This window comes from Lactuca virosa, chromosome 8 (assembly GCF_052849685.1).
Source record: "Lactuca virosa cultivar CGN04683 chromosome 8, Lactuca_virosa_CGN04683_v6, whole genome shotgun sequence".
Classification (NCBI taxonomy): domain Eukaryota; kingdom Viridiplantae; phylum Streptophyta; class Magnoliopsida; order Asterales; family Asteraceae; genus Lactuca; species Lactuca virosa.
Window position 1 is genome coordinate 276943242 of NC_136433.1, and position 20000 is coordinate 276963241.

Genomic DNA, 20000 nt, shown 5'->3' on the forward strand with positions numbered 1-20000 from the left:
ATAGTTTGATTTTATGGTTTCAAGTACTTCAGATGATAGGGGAAAGGCGAAGGCAAGATTGTGCACATCATCCTCGGATATTCTGTTAATAAAATGATTTGGAGATACTTTGATTTATGACTATGGATTTTGGAACACATGATTTGTATGACTTACAGATTATTATATTGATTTAAAAATGAAAATTTTTACTATGATTTTTGGGATGTTACAAGAGTAATCTTGATTTACAATAGTCTACATAAATGCAATTAGTAGATGCTAGAGTGAGTTAAGCTTATTGTCTAACATAAGCTCCATAACTATATACATTTTAGATAAGGATAAAGAATTACATCCTTATTCTAATGAAAGTATTTAATCTACTTGTTTGGTTGGAAATATATATTCAATATATATTTGTTGTAGTAAGCATAATTCCAAAATTTTATAAAGTAAATAGTTATTTTAAAACATCATATAATAGACTGCAAGGTCTATGTTTTATCCTCTTCAAAAACTTGTACTATCGACATTCAGCCAGTGGCCAGGTGACCCTATCCTACTAGATAATTCGAAGGATACCTCGAACATCATATGATAGATCCAAGTGACCAGGTGATCCTGTGCCACAAGAACCATACGAATAACGAGTGAGTGTTTTCGACGGAATTAGTTGTGAATCGGTACCACAAATCCTAAGATGTTCCAATAAGACTTGGTTTACAAAACTCATTTTCTTTATCACGACGAAAGGTTAATAGTGGTCGCATTATTTCAATATTCACTATAAAATAATTTGAGCAAATCAAAAGTTTCAACAATAACGAATAAAAGACTCCACTGAAATTGACTTATGTATTTATCTCAAAATCTATTCATGGATTGAAAAGATTACATACATCACTTATGTATAATTCTTTGTCAAGCCTTTTGTTATTTAACTACTAATAGATAAAGACACTTGCGAATCATCTTCCCATATAAATAGGATTCACATATATCAAATGGATCAAACTCATTTGCCTTAAAAAATTCCATCCTTTTGAAGTAGGTATATGTGTTTCATATTTATATAGTTATGAAAGCTTATATTTGTAGATTTACTGTCAATTTAATGAAAGCTTATATATTTACTTCATAAAAAACATTATGATAAAATATTCTTTAACACAAAATACATCATTTCTATTCATGAATGTGAACATCCATTAAACGATAAGTAAATCCAAATTTATTCATAAATTACAACTGTTACTTGTTCCTATAAGAATAGGTACAAAATATCTATTGTTCCAATAAAGACTATAACAACACTTGTTATATGTTCAACACAAAATACCATTCGTTTGTAATCAGTTGATTATTTCTTCCAATCATCAGCACATAATATCAATTATTAGTGTCACCTGAAGTATAATATACTCAAGTGAATGATGGAAAAATAAATAGTTCTATCATATAGATATCTGAATTCTTGGTCAAGCTAGAGTTCCTCAACTTGGTGAGATAAGAAGAGTAGTTCCTCTTTCAGTGTCTAGTTTCTTCACAATAGAAACAACACTAATTATTATGATCCGTTCTTGATTTCTGGGTTTATGCTGTATTTCCCTTAACTGAACTATAAGTCTATTTGAGTATACAATCTTTTAGACTTCCTTTTATTCAATGTTCGAATATATTTGAAGCTTATTCTACTGATCATAATGAATATCTGCTTCACTTGATGAGACATCTGATATGTTTCATAATTATCCAAGACTTTCTGTAAGTCAAGGTTAATTATTCTAGTATGATATGAAACACATCAATATCATCACAATAATACTTCCATCAAAGCATCAGGATCAGACTGACTGGTTTGCAGAGGTTGTTCAGGTATGGGATCTTTCAGTATATATAATTTCTATTTGTCCTTAAGGAATAGCCTCAAGGTATTATACCAGTTATAGAAATTACAACCATCAAATATTACTATCTCTTGAAACTCAAGAAGGGAAAAGGTTTTATAGGGCATAAGAATATTAGTAGTTATATACAGAATTTAACAAAGTTTCATTTAGTATTTTTAATATTAAGTCTTTAAGAATTAATACCTTTTATTGTTTCTAAAACATTAATTTACTAAAGTCTAGGATTCAAGTAACGAAACAAGTAAATTGTTAGGTAACCTTTACCCTATACACTTAATCAAACTTGGTATGTAGTGATTACCAATTGCATACAATATGTAATTCCTAGATAATGGGATCCTAAACAACTATTTCTTATCTTGGCATGTTTGATCTCATTTATGCCACAAATCTCTCATGCTTAGGTGATATTTATCATACAAAATTCCGATCAAGTTTTCCTACTTGAAACAACTTGTAGTATTGTAACTAACCAGTGACAAGGTGACCCTTTAGTCACCAGAAACTATAAAATTATCCTGAACATCATAACCCAATCCTAGTGGTTAGGTGACCCATCGCCCACTAAGACCATACAAATGATACCGAGTGTTCTTCAAAAGGACGATAATGACTTGTATTTTTAAGAAAAGGTTTTATATATGTTTACAATTATAGTTATAAAAACATGGTCTCATGAATATTGCATGCATCCAACAATTCATCTACCTTTTTGTAAAATTCATCACTTGTTATAAGGTTCTTTAGGTACCAAATAAAACATCATTTTATTTATCATTAGCCGCGATCAATTATAAAGTAAAATCCGATATTTTAAAGTTTAGTCGTAAAACGGTTTTAAGAACCGGTAATAGTCTTAATAAAACTTCATTTTATACTTAAGGCTTGGAGTTTTGGATGAGTTCTAAAATCACAATTTTAAATCTCCTTTTGACAATCAAAATCTTATGACTTTATTAATTTGTAGAATAAACTCATTTTATTTTATAAACTCAATTGTATACATCTTATGATAAAAGTCATATTTTGATAAACCAAAATTTGAGTGATATACTTATGTTTTAAATCTCATTTAGCATGCATAATACATAATATCAACATGTTGCGTTATGTTTAAAACACTAATATCATATATTAAGTTTCGACATAAAAATAATCACTAGTTTTATTATTTGTCGTTATAACGCTATAAACCGATATTAGTATTTTTAGTAAAAACTCCTTATTTATTATAAAGAGATGGAGTTTGTATAATGTTTAAACACTTTTAAATAATTTCAAATATTTTAAAGTTGGCTATTTATAAGTTTTATAATAAAACTATTTTCAACAAAAAAAATTGATTTTTAATCGGTAACCGGTGAAAAAGTTTTTATAAATATTAATTTATAAACATCTTATGTTATCTTTTAAATATTTTTACTCAAACTCCAAGTGATATTATTTTATGATACAATGTTATTTAGCTTGTAAAAATCATTTTCATACATCAAACATAACATATAATAACATAAAATAAACATCACATGCACACATTAAAATGTGTATAAACCAAGCGATGTCTAGTAATAATTTTTATGAACCATCACAAGAATTATTAAGTCTTTGTTAAGGGACTTAAGAGAAACTTCAACAGGTATTCAAGCTCTCATTTGCCAAGTCAACTCTTGCTTGCAAAAGAACTTCAAGTTTTCATGTTGTGAAGGTTGGAACACTTAAATCATTAAGACTATAATTAAGCCTAAAACCAAGAGTAGAAGCTCATGGTTGGGATTACGGTCTCAAGTGGTTAAGTCATCTTAAAAAAGGCCATCTCTTCATCTTACATTTAAAAAGAAATACAACTAGTCTAACTAATTTATTACAACAAATAAACAAATGAAAAAAATTACCTATTTATCTGTTACATCTTATAAATAAACTAATAACAACCAAGTACAACACGAATGTCCAAATGGCTTGTTTATACACAACAACATATCAAATATAATAACAAAAAACTCTTTGTTTTTTCTAAGGCAACTTTTATATAACCAAAATGCATGAAAAATGGTTATATATAAAATTAAACAATTTTAACCAACAAGTTGACAAATAAGGCAAATATGGATATTTCTTAACCAAAAGAAATTCATGATTGTTTTCCAAAAACCAAAGGTTATCAATCATTAAAAATCATTCTAACAAATAAAAGATGGCTATGATACCACTCATGAGATTTGATACAAAATATAAGTTAGTTTTTCAGAAAAACCGTAATGGAAGCTTTTAAAAATAACAAGTTTATTTTTGAGTTTATGACAAAACCAAACCATCTAGGATGCATTTATAGAGGTTAGAATGATATTAAAAACAACCATAGAGTGTTTTAGAATGACAACCTTTGGAGCCTTTGAACCCACATGGTTTTTGGGTGTTGATGAAGATAGAAAAATCAAAGAGTATGATTTTCTCTATAAGTATCTGTGACATCCCCATTTTCACGGCCAGAAAAGACTGATTTTGTTTATGCTTTATAAAAATCAGAGTACCTCTTTTAATAAAAATGTTGCGGAATTTGTTCCCAGTAAAACATGATAAATAGGTTATCAAAGCATTTCCGAAGAAAAATATTTTTATTCATTTTAAAACATTTGGGATGTCATCGTCAATACAGAAACATAAGCATAAACAGAACTTACATTCATTATCACTAGTGATTTATATCTCCTTAATCTCTCAGTGTAATGTGACTTCATATCAACACCTGTGATATAAATAAACTGAGTGGGTCAGGTTGGGAAACCTGGTGAGTACATAGGGTTTTCAACCCACAATAAATAAGTTTATTAACTTTATCAAACCAAACAAACCCGATTACCCGTTCCCGTTATCCTCACTTTACATCCCTAAAACATCTAACACAAGGGACCTAGTCTAAGGACTTTCATCGGGGTGACAACACATGCTTCGGGGGTTCCTCAACAATTCATGTCAAATAAGGCAACCATGTGGGGGTTAGAGTACTGCTGGTGAGCACACAGTTCAAATAAACACCTACAGGTTGCGAGCCTCCTAGCGTTCCACTGGACTGTCTAGAGTAGTCCGTGGTCGTCATCTATACTTCGCTAGATGACTGGATCATCAATAACATCTATATCGAGGCCTATCGTTATTTTATTTGGTCACACAACAACTATTACATCTACCCATGTTTTACCCAACACGTTTTGTAGATATAAAATACATATACAATTTAAATCATTTAAAACGTGTATAAAAATATTTCACCCAGCATAGACAACAGGTATTCAGACAATATGCACACATAGCACGTAATTTATATTAAATACTTCATATCTATGTGTAAGATGAAAGGGACCATGCACTCACTTGAAAAGGTGGTGATTCCGAACTCAGACAACGCTTCGCTTCTTAAAAATAATTTCCTTCGACGAAACCTAGTATTATTACCACTAGAGTTTAGTCTATTATTCGCCGAGACTAATTAATAGTCTAGCTATTATTACTATTATATAAGCGTTAAACAATACTTATATAACTCATAATAATAGCCCAAGTACTTATTATAAGTTCCTAATAACGTTACTATAATTAAATAAAAGCTATATTAAAAATAGCGTAGGCGTAGCTCACTTACAACGAGTTTTATAGATAACCGGGATTTGCTTGGAGGAGCGTTCCCGAGCCGAAAAGCTCCTATTCTCGGAGCCGTCGAGCACTCTGGGGCTTCCGCTTCGTGCTAGGGAGGTTCCCTAGGCTTTTCGGGGGGGGGGGGGGTTTGGGGCTAGAGAGAGGTTCTAGAGAGAGAGTAAAGAGAAGAAAGAATGGGAAAGGTGTGAAGAAAATGAGGGTGGGAGATGTTTTATTTATAGGGTGAAAAATGGCTGAACTTGGTGCCACATGTCACCATCTAGTGGCAAGACTTGGGGAGAAAGCAATGGCCAAGATTGTGCCACATCACCCATTTTCGCACAGCTCACTTCCGACTTCTAAAATCCGTAACTTTCACATACGAGCTCCGTTTTTGAAGTTATTTATATCCACACATAGGTAAAAATAATATCTACAACTTTCATTTTTACTCCGTCGGCTAATTCTCTACCGATCTTAAATTTAACAGTACGAGGAGATTATACTGTTAAATGTCCGCGTAAAATTCATAACTTCTACATACAGACTCTGTTTTCGTCTGTCTTTTTAACGTTGAGTTCCTATTAATGAGATCTTCAATTTTCATTTAGGTCGCGTAGGCCAAAAAATGCTTGAACTAAAATTCGAGTTTCGGGCCGTGCACTGCTATGCCAAATCTTAGAAAATTCATAACTTCCTCATACAAAGTCAGATTTGGGCGTTCTTTTTTTGTATGTTCTCGGTTTAACGTATAATACAACTTTTGTTTAGATTTCTAAGGCTAAAAAGTCCTCCATCGTAAATTCACTATTCACGTCTCCCGGTGTCGTGCCGGTTTTGCCGTAAAACTTCGACGGACCATAACTTCTTCGTTATAACTCGGATTTCAACGTTCTTTATATGTACAGAACCCTTGAGACGTATTCTACAACTTGGTTAAGATTATTTATTCTAAATAATATTTTGTAAAAAAGTCGTTTTCGACCCCTATTATCTCTAAATTGACTAGCCCGGATCTACGAGCGTTACAATTATCTCCCCCTTAGGATGATTACGTCCCGAAATCATCAACGAAACAGGGCTCACATGATGACTCCATACGTTATCTCTTCATCGTAAGTAATAACCGTAACTTTGATGTTTCTTCGAACGAATATCTAACTCTAAGACTTCCTGAGTGCAGGAGGTGCTCGATCTTGCACTTGCTCCCTATCTCACGTTAGACTCCAAATTATGACCTTCAAGTCACAATCTAGATCCTTACTGGAGACTGCTTCTTCTTCCTAACAAACTTAATATAAGTTATTTTATTACTAAAATGAACCGATGTGTCATATTCTAATGACTTATCATCGTATGTTCCCACGCCTAGACTCAGGTCTCTTAGAGTCTTCCAGAACAGACTATACATTTCTTCATGTTCTAATCACATCTTAAAAGGTAGCATTTCTAGCTACAAGCAACTATCGCGATACCTCTACCAATCGCTTTGATTATCTTTTATTTCAATCTTCCGACTTAAGTCAGACGCTACATCAAACTTGGTTCTCTGAACCACGTAACATACTTATTGTAGTCGGACTCAATTCTATATGACCACTAGGGTTGGAATAACAATCATCCTCTTAGTCATTACCGAAACGATGGTAACGACATATTTGAATAAAACGGTATCAATTACTTGCTTGTTGGTAACCTTGTAACTTTCCCTGATCCAAGCGTGAGTCATGTGCTTCCGGTAGTATAGGCCTCTACTACCTTTCACACCTAATCATACTCGTCCCAAGTATTGTCTCGCAGTTCACCCAAGTCACCATACAAGAAAATCACATAACAACTTGACACATTAGATAACAAAACAAAGGTTTTATATTATTCCTTGAAATGATTACATAGGTTTTCAAGTTCAACTTATACTATGCCTCTAATAGGCTACACCACGTGGTACTACTTACACGACTACTTCATAGATCCTCATTCCTGATCCCTTTCATTCCCATCTTCTTCGTCAAGGATCATATGGAACGCTCTTGCCTTCGGTTTCGGTGGAATGTTTGGTCTTGCCGCCTCTTTCTTCTTCGGGCAATCCTTAGCAACATGCCCTTCTTCACGGCATTCATAACACACCCTTTTGCTGGCGGTGCACTCGTTGGCGTAATGTCCGGTCTTCCAACACTTGTAGCAAGTCACTTCCTCGCTACATTTCCCAAAGTGCTTCTTATTGCACTTCTCGCACCATTTCACTTTGTTTCCTCCTCCGCTAAACTCCTTTGAACCAGACTTGATCTTCTTATTGGGCCTCGTAGACCCCTCAAACTTCCTCTTTTCGCCAACCTCAATCTTGTTGGCAGCTCTTCCCTTAATCATATCCTCCACAGACTTGGCAGCCCAGATAGCTGCCTCCAGAGTAAGTGTCTGACGCACTGGCACCGCGTACTCCCATGGAAGTCCCTTTGCATACTTGTCGATTTTCATCAGCTCATCCGGAACAAGACGCAAGACGAACTCCATCTTCTCTGTGAAGTTGTTGGTGTATTCATCAATTGACATGGTTCCTTTATTCAAGGTCAGGAACTGGTTCTCTAGCTTGAGCAGGTTTTGGGCTGAGCAGTACTTGCGTTTGAACTGCACCAAAAACTCTGCCCATGTCAGTTGCAGGGGCTCATTGGGGCTCAGAGTCTTCCCCAGGGTATTCCACCAGCGCACAACACCTCCTTGGAATTGACGTACTGCAAAGGTGGTCTGTAACTTGCCTCTGCAACCACACGTCATGAAAGCTAACTCCATCTCCGAGATCCAATCCATGACTCCGATCGGATCTTGCTTTCCAGTGAAAGTCGATGGATTGGAAGTCAGAAAATCCTTGTACTTGCATCCATCCCTCTCGACTCCGTCATACGGGTTATTTTGTCGAACTATTGTTGGGTTGGCTTGACCAACGGTCCCACTGTAGTTCCCTCCTTCTGACTGCCCATGGTTTAATTCGGGCTGTTCAACTGGCATTGTAGGTTCGTCCCTATTTTCATGCAACATTTGCCTCATCTCTTCCCGTTGTTCAGCCAACATAGCCCGTATCATGGCTTGTACTCCGGCCATTGAATTGGCTCAGGAGCATCTGCTACAACAGGTATTTGTTCAATCACTGGTGGTTGATTCCTGTTCCCATTTGCATTCCCGGCTCCACTACGGGTTCTTGCCATTTCGATCTATATACTAAATCAGACGTTCGGTGTGTAATGACGAGAATTAAGATATGAAAGATTTTATTTACGATCGACGTGTAATTCTCCCTATTTCTCCGAAAAGTTATATGCCAGTTCTAATACCGTAATTAAACGTTTAGAAATCTGAACACATAAAGTTTCTAGATCCGGTCGGCAACAGACCATAGATCCGATCATACAATGCATATCATAAATCATTTAGCACATAAAAGCATGTTACGCATTTTCCCTAAATTAGCTAGTGCGTGTGTCTATTCAGGTGCTTTACCTAAATTTTATTAGACACACTCCTCACAATCCTTGCTTAGCATTCTAAGTTTAAGTCTAGAAATAAATCCATATTCCTAGTTCGCTTAAACTAATGCTTTGATACCAACTGTGACATCCCCATTTTCACGGCCAGAAAAGACCGATTTTGTTTATGCTTTATAAAAATCAGAGTACCACTTTTAATAAAAATGTTGCGTAATTTGTTCCCAGTAAAACATGATAAATACGTTATCAAAGCATTTCTGAAGAAAAGTATTTTTATTCATTTTGAAACATTTGGGATGTCATCGTCAATACAGAAACATAAGCATAAACAGAACTTACATTCATTATCACTAGTGATTTATATCTCCTTAATCTCTCAGTGTAATGTGACTTCATATCAACACCTGTGATATAAATAAACTAAGTGGTTCAGGTTGGGAAACCTGGTGAGTACATAGGGTTTTCAACCCATAATAAATAAGTTTATTAACTTTATCAAACCAAACAAACCCGATTACCCGTTCCCGTTATCCTCACTTTACGTCCCTAAAACATCTAACACAAGGGACCTAGTCTAAGGACTTTCATCGGGGTGACAACACATGCTTCAGGGGTTCCTCAACAATTCATGTCAAATAAGGCAACCATGTGGGGGATGGAGTACTGCTGGTGAGCACACAGTTCAAATAAACACCTACAGGTTGCGAGCCTCCTAGCGTTCCACTGGACTGTCTAGAATAGTCCGTGGTCGTCATCTATACTCCGCTAGATGACTGGATCATCAATAACATCTATATCGAGGCCTCTCATTATTTTATTTGGTTACACAACAACTATTACATCTACCCATGTTTTACCCAACACGTTTTGTAGATATAAAATACATATACAATTTAAATCATTTAAAACGTGTATAAAAATATTTCACCTAGCATAGACAGTAGGTATTCAGACAATATGCGCACATAGCACGTAATTTATATTAAATACTTCATATCTATGTGTAAGATGAAAGGGACCATGCACTCACTTGAAAAGGTGGTGATTCCGAACTCAGACAATGCTTCGCTTCTTAAAAATAATTTCCTTCGACGAAACCTAGTATTATTACCACTAGAGTTTAGTCTATTATTCGCCGAGACTAATTAATAGTCTAGCTATTATTACTATTATATAAGCGTTAAACAATACTTATATAACCCATAATAATAGCCCAAGTACTTATTATAAGTTCCTAATAACGTTACTATAATTAAATAAAAGCTATATTAAAAATAGCGTAAGCGTAACTCACTTACAACGGGTTTTATAGATAACCGGGATTTGCTTGGAGCAGCATTCCCGAGCCGAAAAGCTCTTCTTCTCGGAGCCGTCGAGCACTCCGGGGCTTCCGCCTTGTGCTAGGGAGGTTCCCTAGGCTTTTCGGGGGGTTTCGGGGCTAGAGAGAGGTTCTAGAGAGAGAGTAAAGAGAAGAAAGAATGGGAAAGGTGTGAAGAAAATGAGGGTGGGAGAGGTTTTATTTATAGGGTGAAAAATGGCTGAACTTGGTGCCACATGTCACCATCTAGTGGCAAGACTTGGGGAGAAAGCAATGGCCAAGATTGTGCCACATCACCCATTTTCGCACAGCTCACTTCCGACTTCTAAAATCCGTAACTTTCACATACGAGCTCCGTTTTTGAAGTTATTTATATCCACACATAGGTAAAAATAATATCTACAACTTTCATTTTTACTCCGTCGGCTAATTCTCGACCGATTTTAAATTTAACAGTACGAAGAGATTATACTGTTAAATGTCCGCGTAAAATTCATAACTTCTACATACGGACTCTGTTTTCGTCTGTCTTTTTAACGTTGAGTTCCTATTAATGAGATCTTCAATTTTAATTTAGGTCGCGTAGGCGAAAAACCGCTCGAACTAAAATTCGAGTTTCGGGCCGTGCACTGCTATGCCAAATCTTAGAAAATTCATAACTTCCTCATACGAAGTCAGATCTGTGCGTTCTTTTTTTTGTATGTTCTCGGTTTAACGTATACTACAACTTTTGTTTAGATTTCTAAGGCTAAAAAGTCCTCCATCGTAAATTCACTATTTACGTCTCCCGGTGTCGTGCCGATTTTGCCATAAAACTTCGACGGACCATAACTTCTTCGTTATAACTCCGATTTCAACGTTCTTTATATGTACGGAACCCTTGAGACGTATTCTACAACTTGGTTAAGATTATTTATTCTAAATAATCTTTGTAAAAAAGTCGTTTTCGACCCCTATTATCTCTAAATTGACTAGCCCGGATCTACGGGCGTTACAGTATCTACCATCAAGATTAAGACACTTGGAATGCTATTTATTTCATGTATAAAGTACTTCTTAAGCCTTTAAGTGCTTAAATCAAATAAGCACTAAAAGAGAAGCACTTTAAAGTACCATTTCTTCAACATACTTCAAAAGACAAGAAGAAGAGGGAGGGTGAGAGTGGTTTCGGCCACAATGAAAAAGAGAGGAAAACTAGGGAAAAAACTAGCCAAAAACTCATGCAAAAGCCTTCATACTACTATGCAAGACATACCTTTATATTATAATAAGATAAAATATTGGTAGCCTTTTACAAGCATGGGGGACATAAAAAGAAAGTTGACAAACACCTCTTCTCTTATAAAAAATGATTTTGGCCATGCTTAAGAAGAAGAAAAAAATTGTCTAGCTAGTTTATTAACCATGGTATGTTAACTCATTAATTTAACCATGGTTAACCAAAGTGTCTAAAATTTTTGTACATGACCTATTAAATCATAACATATGATATAATAACTAGTTATACTCTCTTTAATTATTATTTTCACAAAAAAAAAAATTATTCCCTAAATAAATACAAGAACTGATATTATTTATTAATAATCATATTAATAATAAATATACAAAATGTGCCAACTTGATAAAGGTCTAACCCTATAGGATCATATATTATTAGCAATATCACTCAATAATGATTCATAGGCATATAGATTCAACGTAAAGGATAGACCGATGCTTCCCCGTACTCACCATCAAATAAGAAAGGTAAGAAATTCCTTTCAAACTAGTGAACCGCTCATCTTTGAGGCAAAAGTGATAAAATATATCAAGTTGTCCTTCCAAATCTATCGTATCCGAATCATCAAAGTCATACTTGTACAACTTACTCAACTTCAACAACTTTGATTTGTCAAATTGTGCAAACGAACCACAAGTGCTCAAACCACCCATGTATTCTAGTAATTGGGTGCTTGTTCTACTAAACCGACTCTGATATTCTGTAAGTTGCATATCCACCACCATTTAGGAGATTTCATCTTTGTAATGACCCAAATTTTCAAATAAAATTTCATTTTTAATTAACCAAAACATTCCCATAAAATGTGAAATATCAATGACAATTGTTTTCAAATCTATAACATCAACATTTTATTTCAAATATTAGAGTGTCTCATCAAATTAAATGTCGGAGAGTGCATGTCACGCCATCAAGCATTGCCCTTGCCCTTAGGCTCATAAGTACCTGAAACCAATCAACAAAGTGTAAGCTAATACTTAGTGAGTTCCCCAGAGCATACCCCATACAGTCCACATAATCATATATACCATATTGGCTATAAAAGCTACATAAACCACATAAGCCATGCATACAACATATAGGGATGACGTGGGCTCCCCCCAGGGTCTTACTCCAGGATGCCATGGGCTCCCCACATGGTCTTACACCTAAGTGCCATGGTCTCCCCCCATGGTCTTTAATAGGAAAGCCATGGGCTCCCCACATGGTCTTACATCCAAGTGCCATGGGCTCCCCCCATGGTCTTTAATAGGAAAGCCATGGGCTCTCCACATGGTCTGACATCCAAGTGTCATGGGCTCCCCCATGGTCTTTCATAGAAGTATAGCACATATACAACTAACATACCACATAGCGTATAACCAACTAGCATATAACCAACTAGTGTACCACATACAAAATCGGCCGGCCTTGGTGCCTTCGACCCGTTGGTATGGTGAGGAGACTCACCTCTAGCATACAACCGGTACACTGCCCAAATCCGTCGAGGTCTCAACCCTCGTATCTGAGATATATGCCAAAAATCCCGAACAACCCTGCTGAAGAAGTCTCCTAGCCCTCGCAGCTGAACATAGGGTTGACCCCTGCGAGGCCCTCTCTCCATGAATAACCAGTTCTCCCCCACTTGGGGTTCGAACCCTCAACAGCTGGCGCTCACAGTCGATCATGGCCCCATTGCCCCCCAACCAGTCCATCCCGACGATCACCTTCAGCCCTCGCAACGGTATCGGGACTAGATCAACATGAAACCTCTCCCTAAGCACATTCAGGGCACAGTCCCGATACACCCACACAACACTCACAGTGCGGTCATCCGCAATCTCAACCTCAAGCGGGGAATCCAAAGTCCCCGACGCATCCCAAAACTTCTTGCTAAGTGCAAGAGATACAAATGATCGGGTAGCACCCGAGTCGAATAGAACGTGAGCCGACATACCATTGACCAAAAAGGTCCCTATACATGAGCACATATATACACATAAGCAATATAAATCAATATCAAGCAGGAAAGATAAAACACGTACCAGCCACGACGTCTGGCGCTGCCCGAGCCTTCTCGGTAGTCAACTGATATGCACAGCTCTTCACCACTGGAGCATCCGCCTTAGCTGGGCGGCCATCAGTGATCCTCATTGTAGCGGGCGCAGGCGCCACCACTGCTCGTCCTCCTCCCTGCTACCTCGGACAATCGGCCCGTTTGTGGCTGGTCTGGTTGCAGCGGAAAAAAATTAAGCCCTTCTTGGGGCAATACCTGATCACGTGGCCACATACGTAGCATCCTAAGCCTGTCGTTCGACAAGCCCCACTGTGCGGTTTACCGCACTTGGCAAACCGGCCACGACCCTGCTGGCCCCTACTAGAAGAATCCGAGGTCTTAGAGTTTTTAGCCTGACCTACTGCTGTCTGTGCCTGCTCAGGCTTCCACTTAGTGCGGAAGTCCAACTCCATCTCCCGCTCTCGGATATCATCCTTCAGCATGGAATGATACCTCGTCCTCCTCATATCCTCGTCTGTAGCATACTGTGGGATCAACAATGCTCGTTCTCGAAACTTGGCGGTGATCTCCGCCACAGTCTCGGTGGTCTGCTGGAGCTCATGAAACTCCCTCACTAGCCGTTGCACCTCAATAGGTGGTGCAAACTGCAAATCAAAATGCCTGACGAACTCTTCCCATGTCATCTCAGCCACACCGGCTGCTCCCACCTGGCTAGTCACCTCTCTCCACCGATCCCGGGCTCGATCCCTCAGCATACACGAAGCAAAACCCACCTTTTCTGCATCAGGGCAAGAACTCGTGTGATGGACGTTCTCCATGTCTGCCACCCAGCATCGGCTAACTATGGGGTCCCTGACCCTGAAGAACTCCGACGCCCCGCACGCCTTAAACTCCCAGAACGAGGGAGTTTGCACCCCGACCTGGCCCGCAACAATCTCTGCTCTGAATGACCTGAGCCTCTCCTCCAAAATCTCCATCATCCCTTCCATGACCATCCCAAAAATCACTGGGGTAGCGTCAAGGATGCCCCTCGTAACCTCGGCTGCAATGAGTTCGCGCAACCGCTCATCAATGGGCTCGGTATCGTAGCCCGACCCGGATCCTGATCCCGATCCCCTAGCTCCATGTCGTGTCACCACCATACTATACTGCAATATCATAAAACATAATGATCAGGATGTCTAAAGAGGGGTTACTCCCACACCGGTTCTCCTTAGAGCCTCTAGATATAACATTGGTTCGGGTACATGTCCTATGCTTTCAGTTGTACAGGCCCAATACTACCTTCCACACCTACCTGTACCTTCCCCAAGGCTCTACCTGATGACTTTAATTCGTCCCAGAACAAAACATATCTCGCAGGCTACTGCACATCTCAAATCCTAGGCTATCCTAGGATTTGATCCATCCATATCAAACCAGAACTAAATCATAACAGGTTGCCTTTATGCATGCAAATTATACACATAATGGATAAAATAGGCTTTCGAATAAAAAAAATTCTACCCTAGGACCAGAACTAGACAAGGAACAGGAATTAAGGCCAAATCAATCATTCTAAGGCTATATGCTTCTAACTGTATACAATTTTAAAAGCATACACATAGCAAAATCCATTAGCTATCATTATCCAAATATCAGTATAACATGGCTAACATATTGGGGACCCACTTACTTGAGCTCAGACGATCACGCGCATTTCACTCTCTCATTTTCCCATTTTAAGAAGTTCTTAGCTTTTGATTTTTAAAAACAATTTTACCATTTCCTTAGTTTGAGTCCTGACACACCCGAGAATGTGCCCGAATCCCTCAAACCAAGGCTCTGATACCAACTTGGAACGACCCAAATTTTCAAATAAAGTTTTCATTTTTAATTAACCAAAACATTCCCATAAAATGTGAAATATCAATGACAATTGTTTTCAAATCCATAACATCAACATTTTATTTAAAATATCAGAGTGTCCCATCAAATCAAATGCCGAAGAGTGCATGTCGCACCATCAAGCCTTGCCCTTGCCCTTAGGCTCAGAAGTACCTGAAACAAATCAACAAACTATAAGCTAATTGCTTAGTGAGTTCCCCAGAGCATACCCCACACAATCCACATAATCACATATACCATATTAGCTATAAAAGCTACATAAACCATATAAGCCATGCATACAACATATAGGGATGCCGTGGGCTCCCCCCAGGGTCTTACTCCAGGATGCCATGGGCTCCCCGCATGGTCTTACACCTAAGTGCCATGGGCTCCCACATGGTCTTTAATAGGAAAGTCATGGGCTCCCCACATGGTCTTACATCCAAGTGCCATGGGCTCCCCCACGGTCTTTAATAGGAAATCCATGGGCTCTCTACATGGTCTGACATCCAAGTGCCATGGGCTCCCCCATAGTCTTTCATACAAGTATACCACATATACAACTAAGATACCACATAGAATATAACCAACTAACATACCAACTAGCATATAACCAACTAGTGTACCACATATCACAAAATCGGCCGACCTTGGTGCCTTCGACCCATTGGTATGGTGAGAAGACTCACCTCTATCTGCTGAATCCGAAAGCTACTCTCCTAACAGTCTGTGAATACCCGTGCTGAACAATAATACCATTAACCCAAGGTTAGGGCTGAACATAATCCAATTAAAGAACCCAAGCCCCAAGTCCTTTCACAATGGCCCAAAAGTCTTCCTTTGCTAATAGGCCCAAAGTCCATGTCCAAAATCATTAATGGGCCTCATAGCCCAATAAGGCCCAACCATAGTAACCATGGCCTAAAACAGATAAATTGTACCACTAATTCAAAACATGACCAGGCCCAATGATTGATTAAGGCCCAAAGGGCTTACAAGCCCAAACCAAGTCCAAGCCCAAAACAAGTCTAAGCCCATCTGAGTGCGTACGCGCTGCATACCACTCCTGTACGCTCAACGTACTAGGTCCCTAAGCTGTACGCGCTGCGTACGCTAATCTACGCCCAACGTACAAACATTTTAAGCACATCTTCCATTAAGTGCTTAAATTCGATGTTCTAACGTCCAATGTTTAGATCTAAGTCCATTAAGACGTCCTAAGGCATAAAGTTGGCAACTTTATGCCTTTGCATGTTCCATATGTTCCCAACAACCCATTAAGACATTTCCAAGAGTCTTAATCCATACATGAGGTCAAAACAGCCATCAAGACACCATTTTTATAGCATGAATGAGTCAAAGGACCTTAGATCTACTCTTCCTAAGCTCTGGAGTTGCTCCAACTCTCTAGAGATGATCCATGAACACAAAAAAGGGACAATATAGAAACCCTAACTAGATCTAATGAAAAAGATAGCAAGATCAAGACTTTATACCTATAGAAGCTCTTCAAGGTGAACTAGATGCAAATTCTTGAAGCCCAATGCCACTCCAAGCTTGCTTAGCAACTCCTTCTTGAATGAACTCTAAAATGGTCACAAATACACTCCTTAAGCTCAAAAACACTCTCACAAGGGATCTCTGGTGCAAAGGGGAGAAATGAGGCTATGGAGGCTGATTAGGGTTTGGTCCAAGAGGCTTAAGGGTGTTTAAATAGGCGTCAAGTCCGAGAATTAGGGTTTTGGCCCTCTGTCGCGTACGCCCCGCGTGCCTATATGTACGCTCCATGTATACGGCCACCCTCCGAATTCATGCATCCTTAGTACGCTAAGCGTACTCCTGGAGTACGCCCCGCGTACTAAGGGACCTTTTATGCCATATTTTCCATTTCATGGGTCTAAAGAGTAATACCTGATTTGGAGTGTTACAATCTTCAAAATGATATCTATTATTCTTTGAGGTCTTATGGTTTCTTGCACCAACATAAAAATCTTCCATATCCAAAGTATCAATATTGTGTGTTTGACAAAAACATGATACCTTTGACAAAATGCTATGAAACTTTGTGTTTCATAAAGATTTCAATGCCTATGTTGTCCCTCTAACCATTGAAGCAACTTCTAACATGTCTAGATCTTTTATTTGAAGTTACTTTGACAATGTACCCATGGGGTTTAAAAAGGCATACATCATATAGAAGTAAAACACGAACTCATATAATGTAAATACGCTAAGATTTCAGATGATTTTTGACATTTTGCTATTAACCCTCCCTCCCCTTCCGCAAAAACTAAAACTACAAGAACGTCTGCAAACAACTTTATCAAACTTGTGAGTGTGTTGAAATGTGAACCCCATCTTTTATCTCCCGCTCGAATAAGTGTAGCCTCTTGATTTAACCCTATTATGGTTTCAAGTTCACCACTACACAAGCCTTTTCACACCCTTTCTCTTGCTTGTTCCCATTGTAAGTCTTTTCTTTTACACAGGGCACAAACAACATCAACCACCAATGAAATTTGCTTAAAAAGGTCACGAACACCATCATGCTTCTTTGCTACATCCATAACCACTAATTAGAGTTAATGTGAAAAGCAATATACATAAAAAGATATGTCATTCTTTTGTAATATCAATGCTTTCAAGCTATTGAATTCCCCTCGCATATTGCTAGCCCCATTGTTACCTTGTCCTCTTATCTTATATATATATATATATATATATATATATATATATATATATATATATATATATATATATATATATATATATATATATATATATAATTAAATTAAATTCATATAACAAAAAAGTAAAGAATAAATTACCTAACTAAAATTCAACTTATTACTTGTAAAGTACTTAATTTATGGCATTTTTAAGAGTAAAAAAGGATGTATCATTAACGTGCACAAATCCAATGTATATTTCCTTCACAAAGCCAAAGCTATCGATATATCACAAGACAATAGCCATTTGTTCCTTATTCAAGACATTACTAGATTAATCAACCAATAAAGCAAATATATCTTGACCAATCACTTGGCGAATAATCAAAAGTACCTCTTGTGCAAAACATTCCACAAGCTGTTTTTGACTTTTAGGAAAAATCGCTTGATTGTTTCTAGGAGCCTTTTCTAAAGTATTGTTGAAAATATCTTCATTATTCTCTCAAATGGTTTTTATCACTTCAATGTAAAGCCCTCTATTTTGCGAGTTAACCAACTCGTCATGACCACACCCAACCCGATAGTAACCTTTTGGGGAATGTCCAGTGCCAAAGTCACTGAATGGGTAAGTCAAACGGTAAACCGGTTTTTAATAAAAGTCTACAAGAACTAATAGAAACACGTAACCGAGCTTTATATTAATGATCCTCTGCTTCCGTTTGCCTCCTCAAGACTACATTAATTGCTTGTTTTTCTCTCATTAAAAATTCACACTTTTCTCTTGCTTTGTTGTGAAAACTATCAACATTACCCACATGAATCCGAAATGGCTCTTTTTATCCCAAGTATTAAAACCTTCTGAAACAAATGCATCTCTCCCTCATCTTTGTTCCATGAGGCCTCCACACACATAACAATATAAACAATATGCTTTATTCTCTCTCACTATATTCTAACCAATCAAAATCATCATACCATGAAGGGACAAAGCATCTATATCTCAAACCATTCATCTTTTTTTGGAAACTTATGTACCTTTATTTGACAAGGTCCTTGAAGCAAATACACTCTTCTTACATCATTTCTTTAATTTAATTTATAACTTGTAATCTTTCGACTATCCGTTGGGTCTTTTGGAAGATATTTCAAATCGACACTATCATTAGAGCAATATGTTTGTAGAATTGCGTTAGAAACTGAATGGATTGATTGATTGGTGATTGGTGTTTGGGAAGATCCTTCACCACTTTCATTAGGATTAGGTCTTGGTCTTTTGGTAAAACCACCAAGGTAACCTACAATTCAATATTAAGCTAAATAAGTACTAATTTCACCAAATTAAGCAATAACTTCAATAAAAACATAACAATTTTCGAATACCTAAAAAAATGGTAAAATTTCAAAGTATCAAACTTACTTATTTCATTCTAGGGCTTGAACAAAACACAATTGAAACTTCAATGGAGCGGAAAGGGAGTTGATTTTGTACCCAATTTCGAGCTTGGAGTCGCCAAGTTGAAGATGTAGGTGCTAAGTACCAACCACAGAAGGGCGAAGGCAACAAGGAATATAAAGCAACAACCAGCGAGTAGTCTTCTGCCTTCAATGTGACATTGCCGATTTTTTCTTTTCTTCTAATTACCGAATCGGATCCCACAAGGCTAGCGAAGCCATTAGGCTATTTTCATATTTCTTTTTCTTTTTTGGGCTTGAAATGTTGGATTAAAATATTGGGTTTAGTAGACATTATCTATAAATATAGTTTTGGGCTTTTAAATTGCAGCCTATAGTCATATATATATATATATATATATATATATATATATATATATATATATATATATATATATATATATATATATATA

At 37.3% G+C, this 20000-nt stretch overlaps 1 long non-coding RNA gene across 1 annotated transcript; it reads right to left on the minus strand.

Moving 5' to 3' along the window:
* Positions 1 to 17739: 17739 nt before the first annotated feature.
* LOC145133892 (uncharacterized) lies at positions 17740 to 19800 on the minus strand. Its single transcript, XR_013718806.1, has 3 exons — positions 19553 to 19800; positions 18530 to 19430; positions 17740 to 18023 (listed from the first exon to the last, which is right to left on the minus strand). It is a non-coding gene; the product is annotated as an uncharacterized LOC145133892 (long non-coding RNA).
* Positions 19801 to 20000: the final 200 nt, after the last annotated feature.